The 15,804-nt window shown below is 41.6% G+C and overlaps 1 long non-coding RNA gene across 1 annotated transcript in view; it reads right to left on the bottom strand.

Annotated features, from left to right (window-relative positions):
- The window catches only part of LOC123385118, a 48,178-nt gene extending 36,203 nt beyond the window's left edge, over nt 1-11,975 (bottom strand). The window contains exon 1 of the long non-coding RNA XR_006597233.1: nt 10,789-11,975. This is a non-coding gene — a long non-coding RNA (uncharacterized LOC123385118). The remainder of the gene's footprint in view (nt 1-10,788) is intronic.
- Nucleotides 11,976-15,804: the final 3,829 nt, after the last annotated feature.

The following is a 15,804-nucleotide window of genomic DNA, read 5'->3' as shown; positions in this document are numbered from 1 at the left end:
ATATAGCATAGGTGAGGTCTCTGACATCATCTTGTGATGGAATCTGTTTTTCCTCTCCTGAGAAGAGATTCTTTACAGACCCCCATCTCTGCCTCTCAGTGTGTCAGCCAAAATCAAGACACCTTCGAATTCTGATAAATCTGTTTACCTTGATATCTATGAATGATTTTCCTGTCTTTTCAAACTTCCTATTCCTTCATGGAAAATAAGGTTATATTGGAGTATTACCAAAAATTTGATATGAATTTGCAAAGAACATTGTGGAATAAATCTACAATATTCCCTTCCTGAGTTGGAATGGAATGGACAATAAGGTGTTCCATTCCTGTGTGAATATTACACTATATCTGACTCCCTTCTAACGGTACACATGTCACTACATGGACATCCTTTTCCCCTTCCAGGAGTGTACTTTATTATATTCCTATTCATTTAGGATATATGATCAAAATGGTGTATCTTTCAGCATTTGTCAGTGAATCACATCCCCATTTCTTGAGCTTCTAAGAATGGTCAGTCACTTGAATGTGAACAAATGACTCTTGTTTGTGAGAGTTTATTCCATGCTATGATCTTGTGCTCTTCCTGCTACCCATGTGTTCTGGTGAAGCCTGGTCTGGGAAGTGCTTCCTTCCCACTTGAACCTCCCAAAATTGAATCAGAAGGACATGTGGGATGGGTTTGAAACCTGGAGGTGGGGTTGCACTAGTGACTGGCCTGGCCTATGAAGGCAAAGGCTTTCAGAGCTATTTTGCTGGACTCTGCCTGCAGGGGTCTTATTTTGGAGTGTGCTTCTCATCCTGCCAGCCCTGCTGGAGATAGTCTGGGTCATCCTTTAACACTTGCCTGCCTGACACTTGTTCCGTTTGTCAGATGGGTCCTTTCTGTCTGTGTTCTGTGAAGCTACAGGTAGGAGCATTAACCTTTGGATGTCCTGGAACGGAGTTTAGCTCCAACTTACTCCTGGACACATTGACTCGATGCTGGTTATGTGGCAGTATTTTCTGTGAGCCTACATCATTCAGGTACTTACCCAAGGCTCTTGTATCTTGAGTTCTCAGTCATTGGAAGTTGATCCCATGGAAGTATCCTGTCTTTGTTGGTAGGGGATTCATATGTGGTTGTACCTTCAAGTAACATATTTTCTTTGGGAGGTGGGTCTATTTTTCATGGGTTTTGATTTTGTGGGGAGACATCAACCTAGAACATGTATCAGATTTGTCCCATTGAAGGATGGTCCACAGGGGTTAGTAGAAAACTAGGAAAATCTTTCCTCGATGATGATCTTTGATATTTAAACTGTTGGGTAAGCTCCTAGCATTCAGACATTCAGATGGTAAATGCTATTTGCCACTTCTCGTCTTTCCTGATTGGGCAGTTGTCCTTTGTGCTGTCTTTTCCAGAAGTAATTGGGCTGTATAATAGAAATTATTCTGTCGGAAAGCCTTACCCTATAGTTTCCTTTGAGTAATGGCTTTCCTTAAGTGAGAGAGCGATGTATGTTGAGGATTTCCTCATCTTCACAGTGTTTGCCCTGTTTCAGGAGTAACCAGATCAGTAACTCAACACTGGATATTCTTGTTTTCCTTTATTTTTTTCATCCTACAATAGGCATTGATCCTGAAGTGTACTTCTCTGTCCATACTATTTAATAAACTAGCCCTGATTTCTTGGTTATATGAATCAGCATCTACAAGCTAATTGAGCAAGGTGATGTTTTTTATATTCAGACAATATATTTTCTGCAGCATACTATACATGAGATGCCTCACTTCAAACTGCTACTCCTTGTGAAGTTTTTATCATAACCTCAGAATGTGCAAGTAAGCTGCCCAAGAATAGCAAGGTCCATAGGTGCTTAAATCACCAGCCTCATGCCCTTGAGGGAACACGGGGAAGAAAGGCCAGGAGGTTCTGAACCACCATCTGTCTTGTGAAATCCTCTTTGGAGAAGTGGGGAGGTGAGTCCCTGGCTTCCTAAGGGACCATCCTAGTGAAATGACCAACTTTCTCCTTGGGACCTTTATGTCACAGTATTGTCAAGGTCAACCATTTTTGCCTGTGGAAATCCTCCTGAGGAACTCCAGGTGGAGGAAACATAGCCAGAATGCTCCCAGGTGAAGCCTCAGGCCAGAGTTTTAAGTGGGTGTGTACTGATGGGCACTTTCACTCCTGGCTTACCTGAACCAATCCTCAAAGATGCTTAGACCTACCTCTTATGAGTCTTGATTCCATGATACTTTTCTTCTATCCGTACATTCCCTGCCACAGTTACAATTTCATTATTTCCAAACTCTACAGATGTTTTATTGACTTTTGCAGGTGATATATAACAAAAAACATGTACAATGCCTAGGTCTCCAAAAATCGGAATTTTAATACCGTTAGTGCCACATGTTTGTTGAAGGAGATGTTCACTTGAGAAATTTCAGATAAGCACAGGAGAATGGGATTATGTACCACAATGCCTTCTGTCCCCATTGCAAATGGTTGCTTGGTCTATAGTTTTAGTAATGCTAACGAGCTATTCTAGGTGTCTATAAACAGCTCTGTGGGAAGGAACGTGGGATGTGCCTAAGATGAATTAAATGAGAAGGCAGAATCCTTGACTTTTTTGGCTCCTACTGTTTTCTCAGTTGAGTGTGTTTGGGTTCTCTGAGAGGCCTAGCCAGAGATTAAAGGAACAAGAGTTTTAATAGAAGGAATGAGAAAATAGGGCACAGGAAGGAAGAGGTGTCAGACTATACTGGAAAGTCTGACCCAGAGAGCCCAGGCAAGGTTCAAGTCCCAACTGAGAGTCCTTGAGTCAAAGCAGCCATCAGAGGACTAAGGGTGGGCCTCAGTATCCCTGCTGCACCCGTCATTGGCTGTAGCAGACTGGGGGGCGTGGCCTCGCAGCCACAGAGCTCCAAGTAGAACAGCTCCGGCTTTCCATCAGTTGTGGCACCTGCAGTAGATCCCAGATACCTGTGACCCAGGATCCACAAGTGTGGAGGCATTTCCTCTCTGGCTCCAGCGCATGTCTCACTCGGAAGCTCTAGAAAAGGTTACTGGGATCAATGGCAGCCTCCATCACTGTAGCTGAACAAAAACTAACTGGTATTTAACGTCCTTCCTTGCCACGTCTGTTCTTCATTCCCTTCCCCTCAGCTGTCCCCTCCACAGGGTTCAGTTCCACATGGTCAGGGAGCTGGAGACCACCACCAGCTCTAAACAGATGCCTTTGGCTGTTGTACATGGCCAGTCAGTCACAGTGGGATAGGGAAATATCAGGAGGCAAGCGGGTTGCCTGGGTCCCACATGTACTCTTAGTTTTAATAAATTTCCCCTGATTTAGTATTTTCTATATAATTAAAATCCACTTGGGTTTTATTTTATGTGAATTGTGTGGTCATGTCGTTATTGATTTGGAGGTGCAGTTTATATGCTAACTAAAGTCCTAGGGGCACCTGGGTGGCTCAGTCAATTAAGCCTCTGATTTCCACTCAGGTCATGATCTCATGGTTCATGAGTTTGAGCCCCACATCGGGCTCTGTGCTGACAGCTCAGAGCCTGGAGCCTGCTTCGGATTCTGTGTCTCCCTCTCTCTCTGCTCCTCCCCTGCTCGTTCGTGTCCTCTCTCTCTCTCAAAAATAAACGTTAAAATAAAGTCCTTTATCATTTGAGTTGCAAGTACTTTCCTCAGCTGGTTTCTTTTTTATTTTATGGTTTATTAAAGAAATCTTTCTTTTGTTCGTTGAAAGACTTGAAAAATCTACAACTTGAAAATGTGTGCCTTCTGGGTTTTCTCTCATAATTAAAAAGCTGTTCCCCACTCACAGACTTTAAAATTTTTTTTTAGCTTTTCTTAGTCCTTATACCCTTTGTCTTTTATGGTTAAAATCTGTTGTAACTTGAACTTACTTTGCCATAAAAAGTGAAATAAAAGGGGCGCCTGGGTGTTTCAGTTAGTTGAGCATCTGACTCTTGATTTTAGTTCAGTTCATAATCCTACAGTCTGTGGGATTGAGCCCTGAGTCAGGCTCTGTGTTGGGTGTGAACCCTGCTTAAAAGTCTTTCTCCCTCCCCTTTGTCCCCACTCCTGTGTGTGCCCCCTTGGGCGGGGGAGAGCTACAGTTCTGTTTCTAATCTCTCACATAGCTACTTTATCCTAGCATCATTTGCTGTTACTATACTTTGACTTTTTATATATGTGGAATATAAAACAGGCCATGAATAGAAATAATAAAACATCTTCGTGGAATTTTTTCAATTGGATTCAAATTTGAACAATGATTGTTTTATAGTATTTATATGAGAAATGAGTTAATAGAGTATATTTTCTTTTAAATGAGGAATCTTTTTGATTCTTGTGTTTAAAAGATATTTTAAGCAGATTCCCAAATCTTGGTCCACACAAGCATAAAACTACAAAGATTTTATAGACCATGCAAGATCAGAAAAGTAATGACAAAGTTGTGACTTAAAAATTTTTTTAATATTTATTTTTGAGAGAGAGTACAAGTGGGAAGGGGCAGAGAGACACACAGAATCCAAAGCAGGCTCCAGACTCTGAGCTGTCAGCACAGAGCCTGATGCAGGCTCTTGAACTCAAGAGCTGTGAGATCATGAGCTGAGCTGAAGTTGGGCACCTAACTGACTGAGCCACGCAGGGGCCCCAAAGTTATGACTTTTTAAAAAAATTTAAAAGATTGAGCTTATCATAGGATTAGATTATATTTTGGCATTAGCAATATTTCCTATGAGGTTTATTAGTAAAAGTTTTGTCTGTGGAGAGGTCAGAAGGAAGAGATACTCTTAATTTTGCTAAGGACATGAGTAAAACTTTATTTAAAAATTTCAGATTGCTTCATCAAATTAAAAAATTTAGCTCCATCAATTTAGAAGGTTTCCCTCTAGTATAAATGTTTTTCATGTTAACCTTTGGGGAATATGCTCGAAAATCACTTTGTCTTGTATGTTTTAAAAAACCAACTGAATTAAACTATGGCATAAGTTTCTTCTGTATTCCTTCTATTCCTGAAGTTTTTCCTCTAGCATACTCTGTCATATCTAAGGGTGCATCATTTCTGAAGGATTCTCTGTGGTGGTTGCATTTATAGGTTGGTCCAGTTATCCACTGCTATGTGACAAACTACAGGAAAATTTATTGGCCTAAAACAAATTTCTATTGCTCACAATCTTGTGATTTAGGAATGGCTTGGCTGAGCATCTGGTCTCTGTTCCATGTGCCATCAGCTAGAATGGTTCAGGGGGGTTAGTGCGTTGGCCCACTAACAGGGATGGCAGATTGGTGCTGCTTGTCAACTGGGAATGAAGTGAGGCTCTTGGCCCAGAGGTCTTATGCCCTCTCCCATGTGGACTTCTCCCTGGGGGGTGGTTGGGCTTTCTCACAACATGGCAATTGGAATGCTCATCCTTGGAACCCAAGAGGGTTGGCAGAAGCTGCAAGGCTTCGTATGATGTAACTTTGGAGGTCCAAGGAAATCCACATCCTGTTGGTCAAACAAGTCATCAAGGCCAGCCCATACTCAAACTATGAATTGGGTGGCTTAACAGAAACTTATTTCTCATGGTTCTGGAGGCTAGAAGGTCAAAGATGAAGGTGAAGGCAGGTTAAGTTCCTGGTGAGACTGAGCCTTCTTCCTGGTTTTCAGAGGATTGTCTTTTCACTGTGTCCTCACAGTGATAAAAAAGCCTGCTCTGGTCGGTCTCCTTATAAGGACATTAATCCCATCATGCGGGCCTCACTCTCAAGACATCATGTAAACCTAACTACCTTCCAAAGACCCACTTCCAAATATTACCTTACTCTATAGGTTAGATCTTTAGCGTTTTTATTAAATTTTGGGGGGGGGGGGGGGACACAAGTTGGCTACTTTTCTGCCTATATTTTGACGTCTAAAAATGGCCATATTTAACTTATTACACTTGATTTCAATCCACTCTGAATTTTTGTGTGGCTGACAAAATGAAGAGAAACATTTGGATAAGACCTGTTCCCTGGTAGAAGTTCTCTGGTATTCAATTTGAGCCACGACTGAAGAATTTTTGATGGACATTTAGTGCATAGGGCTTTTGTCTAGTACACATTCTTAAACAGTCACTAAGATATCTAACCAGCTATAAGGTTTTCCTTTGTTCATTGCCATTTTTCTCTAGAATGGTGACTGAAATGGCTTGAACACTTCAGTGCTTTGGCTGCAAGATTTCCTCCCATAGCCTTTCTCTCCAGTATGTAGTCTATGATGATAAGACATATTAGGCCTGCTCCTGTATTATTTAAGTGTCTAAGAGGTCTTAAGTGTTTATAATACATCAAGGAACAAATGCCCAACATATAATTGCCTATTTGCCATAGTTCTTAGTCATGCATTTAAGATTCCCACTCTCACAGAACTCTAAGCAAGTTGGCAAAGGTCAATCATAACAAGTGCCTCCTGATTTTGCCATCCTGTTGCTCTAATAGGTCCCTTATTGGGGAATGTGCTTTGGTTGGAGTGCAGATGTCCAGGAATCTGTTGTCTTGTTTTCTTAGTTCTCAGGGGCCATTAGTGCTTAGCTTCCATGTGTGAGGGCAGATGTAAGGGTCAGAATGTGGCTCAGTGTATGTTTATCCCAGCTAGGACTCTAGGATTCATAGTGGTCTGAAGGAAATTCATTGTGAGATCGTAAGAATGTACTTCCCATGTCCTTGATTGCTGGGAGTGTTATTGACTAGCAGCCTCAGCCTCTCCATCACTGTGTCTGTGCTGAGAATACTCTCCTCATGGGCTGCTCCTGGCCAATCACTGAGCACCCTGGGGATTCTAAGGTACACTCATTTCTGGGAGTTGCAGAACTCCTCTGGGGGGCAACCTTGGGGAGAACTCCCTAATGGCCTGGTTTAAGATCATCTTAAACTTATACTGCTGTTGTGACTGTGAGTGTACAGGAAGTATAAATGACAAAGGACTCCAGCCTCTGAGCTCTGAAGTCCATCAGAGTATTTATCCTGAAGGATGCACTTTGTAAAGACTACTTCCAGCTGAGCTTAGCAGAGGTACCAACACTCCTGTTCTTGGTAAACCAATTTCTCTGATAGCCAATTTTTGGCTCAAGGACTCCTCAGCAACCTTGCTGAAACTTCCTTCGATTCCACCCTGTCCATACTGCTTTCACCCAATCTTCTTTCCCTTTCTCCTTCACTCAAGGTCATGTTCTGGAGCCTCTTGTCTGTTCCAGCTGCCTTCCCTCTGTTTTCTCTTGTATAGATGTTTCCCCTAACCAGATTCATACAAGTTTAACTCCAAATTGCCTTTGGCTTTTCAAAGGTGCTGGACAAATTGACTCTAGTTCTAAGATGTTTCCATTCAAACTTCCTCCTCTTTTGGAATTCCTCCAAATTCCTCCAAACATACTGTGCAATATTAGTTTCAGGTGTACAATATAGTGATTCAACACTTGCATATACCACCCAATGTTCATCAAAACAACTGCACTCCTTAATTCCCATTACCTATTTCACCCATCCTCCCACCTACCTCCCCTCTGGTAATCTTCAGTTCTCTATAGTTGAGTCTGTTTTTTGATCTTCCTTTCCTCCTCCCCCCTCCCCTTGACGTTGGCAATAGCAACTTCTTTCTAGATGTGTCTCCGGAGGCAAGGGAAACAAAAGCAAAAATAACTATTGGAACTTCATCAAAATAAAAAACTTTTGCACAGTGAAGGAAACAACAAAACTCAAAGGCAATCAACAGAATGGAAGAAGATATTTGCAAATGACAGCTGACAAAGGGTTAGCATCCAAAATGTATAACAAACTTACAAAACTCAACACCCAAAAAACAATCCAACAAAAAAATGGGCAGAAGATATGAGCAGATGTTTCTCCAAAGACCTACAGATGGTCGACAGACACATGCAAAGATGTTAACCATCACTTATCAGGGAAATGCAAGTCAAAACTACAATGAGATATCACCTCACACCTGTCAGAATGGGTAAAAACAAAACAAACAACAGGTATTGTCAAAGATGTGGAGAAAGAGGAACCCTCTTGCACTGTTGGTGGGAATGCAAACTGGTGCAGTGGTGCAGCCACTGTGGAAAACAGTATGGAAATCTCTAAAAAAAAAAAAAAAAGTTCAAAAAATAGAACTACCGTATGATCCAGCAATTGCACCACTGGGTATTTGCCCAAAGAATACAAAAATACTAATTCAAAAGGACACATGTACTTTGATGTTTATAACAGTGTTATCTACAATAGCCAAATTATGGAAACAGCCCAAGTGTCCATCGGCTGATGAATGGATAAGGAAGATGTATGTATATATATGATGGAATATTATTCAGCCATAAAAAGAATGAAATCTTGCCACTTGCAATGACATGGATGGAACTGGAGAGTATAATGCTAAGTGAAAACAAAGACAAATACCATATGATTTCACTTATAGGTAGAATTTAAGAAAAAAAATGAGCAGACTTCCTCTTTACTCAGATTTACCTGTGAGGAGGGAGGATAGTCCATGGAAGAAGGTAGATATTCGTGGCTAAAACTTTTATTGGTGGTGGTCTGAGAATATGGCCTGGTGGAGAGAAATGCTGTTTCAGTTGCATGATTCAGGCATTTGAAAGACCTGGAAGTAGACTACAGGGACAGTGGAGTGGGTTGGCTGCTGCTTAGAATCTCCAAGCAGATCATGAGATCCTAAACATTACTGGTGAGCAGCTAGTAGCTAAGTGTAAGAGCTGGAGGGCCTATGGGGTAGTTCATAAAAAGGTTCTTTTCTCCTCTGTGGAAAGGCAGACCAGGCTATGGATTAGTTGGGAGAGTTGCAGATCGTCTGGTGCTGGAGAGGTTATTGGTTTGGAAAGATGTGGCATGGAGCTGTGGCAAGCCTCAGTGGGAGAATCACTGCACAGGTCCCTAGGATTGTGGAGGAAATCCTTGCTGTCTATAACAGGGAATTGTACTTTAGTTGAGAAACAGCTTGAGGTGTGTTACTGGTTCCTAATAGAGGGGAAACACTTGGCCATTGGACATCAAGTGAACATACCTAGAACTAGGGATTCTGTCCTATTGGGTCATACTTTCAGGCCCAGAGGTGATCCATTTGGTAAGACCCAGACTCCCATTAAACCCACCAGTGTTAAATTAGTGCCCTTCACTCAGTTTGTACCTGTGACTATATAGGCAGTCTTGTTTGGCTAGTTGAAAAAATAAAAGACCTGTCAGCTTTGTTTATAGATGTGTCACCTCTTAATGGGTCTTGAAGCTAGAGGTTGTTATTGCCAGGACACGTTAACCAAGTCCTGAAATTATTTCCATGGATAAACTATTTCTTTCCAGATTCTGGGAATTCATACAAATAAATTCTGGACTGGAACTTTAGGAGCTGCAGGAATTACTCTTAAAAATTTTTTTTTGTTTATTTTTGAGTGAGAGCACAAGCTGGGGAGGGGCAGAGAGAGAGAGAGGGAGACACAGAATCCAAAGCAGTCTCCAAGATTGAGCAGTCAGCACAGAGCCTGACGTGGAGATGGAACCCACCAACTTTGAGATCATGACCTGAGCCAAAGTCGGACACTTAACCGATTGAGTCACACAGGCGCCCCAGGAATTACTCTTGTATACTGTGCTTTTTATTAAAAGTCAACTAACCTGAGTCTGTCACTGTCTTAGTTACAGGGATTGTGGAGTTAGTTACAAGGAGTCTTATTTGTTGATTTAGAAACCGTGATCTAGAAATCATTGCCCCACACCTTTCAGGTGACTTAGCTATCTTGCAAGTCAACATTTTACCTTCTCGCTGCTCTTCATCCCAATCTACCACGAATCTCACTAATGGTGATGTTACCACAAGCTGTGGTGTTCACCATCAGAAGTGGGATTCTTATCAGTAATATTGTTCTAAAATCTTGTCCCAGGGGTTTGCTTTCTGTGGCACTCCTGTATCCAAATATCTTAGCCTGGGTTTCCCATGATAGCAAATCCTGAAAAGAGAGCTTGTGTGCTAGTAACCATTGGGAGGTAATCTGAGAGAGCAGGAGCTAGAAGCTGAGGAGAGTGAAACATGAGAGTGTCCACAGAATGAGTGTTCAGAGACAGAATGGGCATCATGTGTCCACAGGGATGGCAAGCTCTGAAGAGTTGATCATCAAGGTAACAGAGTATCTGATGGATACTGTGTGTGGTGAGTTTAATTCTGAGGTTCTCAGGTGAAGCTTTAAGTCTTGGCTGAAACCTTGATAAGTTACCCTTATGTTGACTTCAATTTCTTTACTTAGGCAGGTGCCTAGGGGAATCTGGGCTGTTGGGTAAGTTGATCTGGTTAGCCAGAGCTGCTTTAGGGTAGAATGGTCAAGAATTTGTTAATGTGTTGGTTTCACATTTACCATTACAACGTAGGGGAGGAAAAAAGTCTCTTCCTCTATCCACTCATGTTCTCCAGTTGGGGCCCTGTAGATGAGATTGGCCAAACAGACTGAGTGAACCAAGTTTAGAGGTGTGGCTGAAGTTGGGCTTATATCTCCTGCTAGGCAAAAAACAAAGGGAAAGTGACCTGGGCTTCTGGACCAGGGGGGTAAGGTATGGGAAGGTGATTGGAAATAAGTGGGGTACACAGGGGTTGTTTAGTAACATTTATCATGCAGATTTAAGCTCTGCTTTCTTTGGCAAATTTCTAAGTCTTTGGCAAGAGTTATTAGGTCTTACTCTTCCTGCTATAGGAGGAGGAGACATCTCTACAAATTGATATTTTCTTTAAAAATGTAAATTTCTGTTATAAAAGGAAAACATACCTGGTTTCTAGAGCTTTTCAGGCATCTACTGGTTCTCTGTGACCTTTAGCTCAAAACAATCCATATGCCAAAGCATGTCGTGGACATTATTCTGGTACTTCTCAGCTGCAGCCTATAGAATAGTTGCCTCAACTCTCCTCTTCCACTTGTTCATCTTCTCCTCCCCTTCTCCATGCCAGCTTTTGGCAGCAATGGATGTGTTTTTATGTTTCCCTAGCTTTTTTCTTTTTCAGGATGTTATATGATTTGAATCATATAGTATGCAGCCTTTTCAGACTGGTCTCCTTCACTATGTAATATGCATTTAAGATTCCTCTATGTCTTTTTGTGGCTTATAGCTCATTTTTAAATCACTGATAGTATTCACTGTGTGAATATACCACAGTTTATATGCTCACCTTTTGAAGGACAGGAGATACTAATTTTAATTTTGGGAGGTGTTAGATGACAAATTCAACTGAGTACACCTACAGATTAATCTGGCTTTGTGCAGTGAATCATGCATTGGGTAGCATCCCATCTAGTAACAGAAATGAGCTCCAGCAGGTGGATTACCTCGGTAGTGCTGTTTAGGTATTTCCAGGTTGATTTGGTAAAAGTTACATTCCTGGGGATGGGGATGACTATAATTAGGTATTAAGCCTTGGTTGGCTGATAAGGGGTTTAGCATAAGTTGACTCTACTGGGGACCTGCTGTTTCCTTTTTATCAGAAGATACTTTAGCCATTTGTGGACAAGCCTCCAACAAGATTCCCAGGGAAAATTTATCTTGTTATTTGGGATTTCTGGCATGGTGGGCAAGGACAACACTGCCCAGACCCCCCAGCAGTAGACTTACTTGCTCCAGCAGCTGCAAGGAGTATTTCAGGGTTTTCCTCCAGTGGAGAAAATCACCTGACTGAGGCAATGCCCTTCCTAGCACATCTACTGACTGAAATTGTGTTATAAAGGTCAGGGACCTCTGTCCAACTGGGACAACTGTGACGGGCTGAGACTTGGTTGGGTCTGTGTCACAGTTGACCTCTCCCTCAGACAAATACACTTCCTTCTGTTCTTCTGTAGGTGTTGGTCTCTAATAACATATATAAATATCCTTTGGGCCAAGCGTCTATTTCATGGTTTGATTGCTGTATTTTGTATGGCACATGTATTTCAACATGACCATGTTATTTGCCCTGATGCTTGTGTTCAGTGTCCGTTGAAGGTGGGCGTTACACATCCCCTTGGTGCCTTTTGTGACATCATGGAAGGATTGCCCTGTGATGTTCCATGACTCCATGTTGAAATCACTTTACTGTCTCGTTTATAGAGGGTGTTGAATGTGGGCTGCTTGGAATTTGGATTTAATTTTGAGTGGAAGCTGACTTAGAAAGCTTAATAAGTTTTAAAAGTAAATACTAATTCTTTATCTCCTTGAACGTGTCAGCACTGGACTGCAATCAGCCTTCAGTACTCACTGTGGGTCTAATGATGACTAGATATAAACGAGAGAAATGGATTGAACCTCTAATTTGGCCACCAGGGACTGAGTGAAATGGTTGTGCTCTTAACCAGTAGATCTCCTCCAGCATAGTATCATGATGATTGAAGAGGAGGCCTCTTCTTATACCCTGCCCCTGAATCCAGAGGAAATCATGCTGGGAGGGTGTGACTTCTGAGTCTTGCAGGACCAACTTGTGTACTTTTGTGCAGGTTATATTCTTTATGGAGACATCTGCTGTTGGGGGGAGTTGGGAATGAAATCCAGCCTGTAATTTTCTTTTTTGTGGTGGTCCTGTCTAGTTTTGGTATCAGGATATTGCTACCTTGTAAAGTGTGTTTAGAAAGTTTCCTTCCTCTTCAATTTTTGGAAGAGTCTGAGAAGAATAGGTATTAAATCTTTGACTGTTTGGTAGAATTCACCCGTGAAATCCTCTGGTTCTGGACCTTTGTTTGCTGGGAGGTTTTTGAATACTGACTTACTACCTTTACTAATAATCAGTCTACTCAGACTTTATTCATGATCCAGTCTTGGAAGATTACAAATTTCTAGGAATTAATTTCTTCTAGGTTGTTTTTTGGTGTCTAATTATTCTAGTGGTCTCTCCTGGCTATTCTTGGTGTTTTTTCAATCCTTTGTGATTATACAAGCTGGCTCCTTTGTTCTTAGGTCTTGGCACACCCTGAACTACTAGGAGACCCTATCAATACCCCAAAGGAAAGTATTTCAGTACCTAGATTTGTGCTGACTTAGAAGACTTACCCTCAGCATCTTTTAAAGTATGTGAATAGACCTCCTTCATGGAAAGATGGGAGTTTCTGTCTGCTTTGCACTGAACCCTGGTATTGCTGGTTAAGAACTGTTTTTGTTTGGTACGGTCCTGTAGGACCAGTGAACACAAGCCTCAGCGCTCAGCAGAACCAGGTGATCAAGAGATGCATCCCTGGGGTGACAGCTGCAAAAGCTAGAATGCTTGATGTTTGCACAAGTTCCTTACTGAGAAATATTGGCACTTTGAAGTGGGCTATGAAGAGAAAGAGGAGGTAGCATCTGGCTTCCCTGATGTCTCTGGTCTCTGGATATGATAGTAGTCAGCCCCTTTCTGTGTGCTAAATTAGAAACCTGATCTGTATGCAACAGCTTTTAGAGTAAGTAAATAGCCCTCTTTTAGGGAAATACTAGGAGGTGGGAATTTCTGTCTGCCACCCCTGCTCTGAGCCCCCAGTGGGTAGCTAGTTAAGAACTGTTTCTTGTTAGCATGGTCCTGTTGAGCTCATGAAAGCAAGCCCTGCTCACCACTGGAGCCTGGTAATTAAAGGGTCTGTTTCTTGGGTGGCAGCTGCAAAAGCCAGGGGACCAGATGTACACAAGGCTCATCCAGAGAGATGCCAGTGGCCCATTTCAATGTGGTCATTTGTTTGCCTGATGTGTAGAAGTTACTCAGCTAGTTTCTTGAGTCCTTTCAGAGAATTGCTCCCATGTATACTTATAAGTTTTGTGTGTCTGTGGTAGGAGAGCCCCCTATGTTGCCATCTTAGGCCTTAACCTCTTTTGTTCTTTTTTCCTTCTCTTCCTCAGACTTGATAATTCCATTGTCCTATCTTCAGGTTCTCTGACTCTTCTGCCTGCTAAAATCTGCCTCTGAATCCCTCTAGTGAACTTTTCATTTGTTGCTGTACTTTTCAGTTCCAGAATTCTTGGGACTTCTCTTTAGCTTTTCTCTTTGTTGATAATTCCATTTTGTTAATGGGTTTTTACTTTCTCCACATCTCCCCTTAGTTCCTTGAACATCTTTAAGCCCATTGTTTTAAGATCTTTGGTAGATCTGCCATCAGATGTGTTTCTGGGGTATTTTTTCATTTTGAACGGACAATATTTGCCTGCTTTTCTTGTACCCTGTGTGATTTTTTTTGTTGTTGTTGTTGAAAACTGGGCATTTGAATTTACTGATGAGCTTATTTTGTAAATCAGTTACTCCCCCTTAGGGCTTGCTGGTTTTTAATTTTTTTTATCATTATAGACTCAGTGCCAAGGGTCCACTTGAGGTTTAAATTTAAGATCCTGCAGGTCTTTTTCAAGCCTATATCTTTTCCTAGGCATGTGTAGTCACTTTCTAATTTTCCCTGTATGTGTAGTTGCTTTTGAATGTCCCTACTGTGTGGCTTCCCAAAGGGAGAAAGGAAAAAAATGAAGGTTCTCTGAATGCAGTGATATAGATTGCTACAAGGGGACAGAGATGTAATCCAAAGTCTGTAGTGGATGCCACGCCGTGATTTCTGGTTAGAGCTATAAGGAGGCTTTGGGATTACTCACAAGTTACTAAATAGGGTTGGATCCCATTTCAGCTTAAATGATACCTTCAGTTAAGCCATATTGTCTCTGATACATACAGGCATAATGTTTTAGATATTAGGTAACATGAATTTATGTAAACATAATTAAAGTTTGCTAGAAATTTGAGTTGGTATAATTGTATGTTTATGATTATAATCCAAAACAGAGCCACTACACATATCCTAGGAATACCACAGGAATCAATATTTACGGGAATTTAGAAAGAGCTAGAAAAGTGTATGTCTAGAAGCCTATGTCTGGAGAACAAGAAAGAGGCACTAATGGCTTTAGCTGAAAGTGTGTGCTGGTAAGGGTGAAGTCAGAATTCAGAATTTTTGTGGTGCTGCCATAATCACAGAAGCTTATTGAAGAGATCTTTAAAAGCTGGAGTTTAGGGGAAAGTTTGCAAAACCACCAGATATAATGTTGTCCCTCTCAGTAATAATGACCTCTCCCTCCTTTTCTATATTCCATATTTTTCATGCATTCTTTTCGCTGGCAATCTCCAACTCAGAGCCATATTGGGTTCATTCCTCGTCTTGTGCTTTGTAACAAATTATGACAGCCTTAGACTAAAACAACATATTTAATTATCTCACAATTTCTGTAAATCACACATGCTGGGGTGATTTAGCTGGGTCCACTGCTTCAGAATCTCCTAAAGCTGCAGTCAAGAGTTTAGCAGAAGCTGCAGTCTCATCTATGTTTGAAGGATCCATTAAAGAATTCATGTGCTTGTTGGTAGAGTTCAGTTTCTTGTGGCCTTGTGGACTGAAGGCCTCAATTTCCTGCTGACTGTTGGCCAGAGGTCCCCTAGTTTGACCTTTGGGCATCTCTGTAGAGTAACTCACAATATAGCTGCTTGCTTTGTCAAAGCCTGCCTTCGATGGGAGAAAATGTTCTATCAAGAAGATTGTTACAATCTTTTTTTTTTTAATTTGAGAATTAGAACACAAGCAGGGCAGGGGTGGAGAGAGAATCCCAAGCAGGCTCTGCACTATCGCACAGGGCCTGACATAGGGCTCGATCTCATGACCTGGGCATAAATCAAGAGTTGGTTGCTTAACTGACTGAGACACCCAGGTGACCCAGGTTGTTACAGCCTTAAGTACATCCTATCACCTTTGCTATATTCTATTAGAAGCGAGTTACAGGTCCCACTCATTCAGTCAGATTTGATTTCACAAGGATGTGAATACCAG

The sequence above is a fragment of the Felis catus genome, chromosome B1 (assembly GCF_018350175.1).
Source record: "Felis catus isolate Fca126 chromosome B1, F.catus_Fca126_mat1.0, whole genome shotgun sequence".
Lineage (NCBI taxonomy): Eukaryota > Metazoa > Chordata > Mammalia > Carnivora > Felidae > Felis > Felis catus.
The sequence above is the reverse complement of the archived record's forward strand: the minus strand, read 5'-3'. Positions and strand labels throughout refer to the sequence as shown.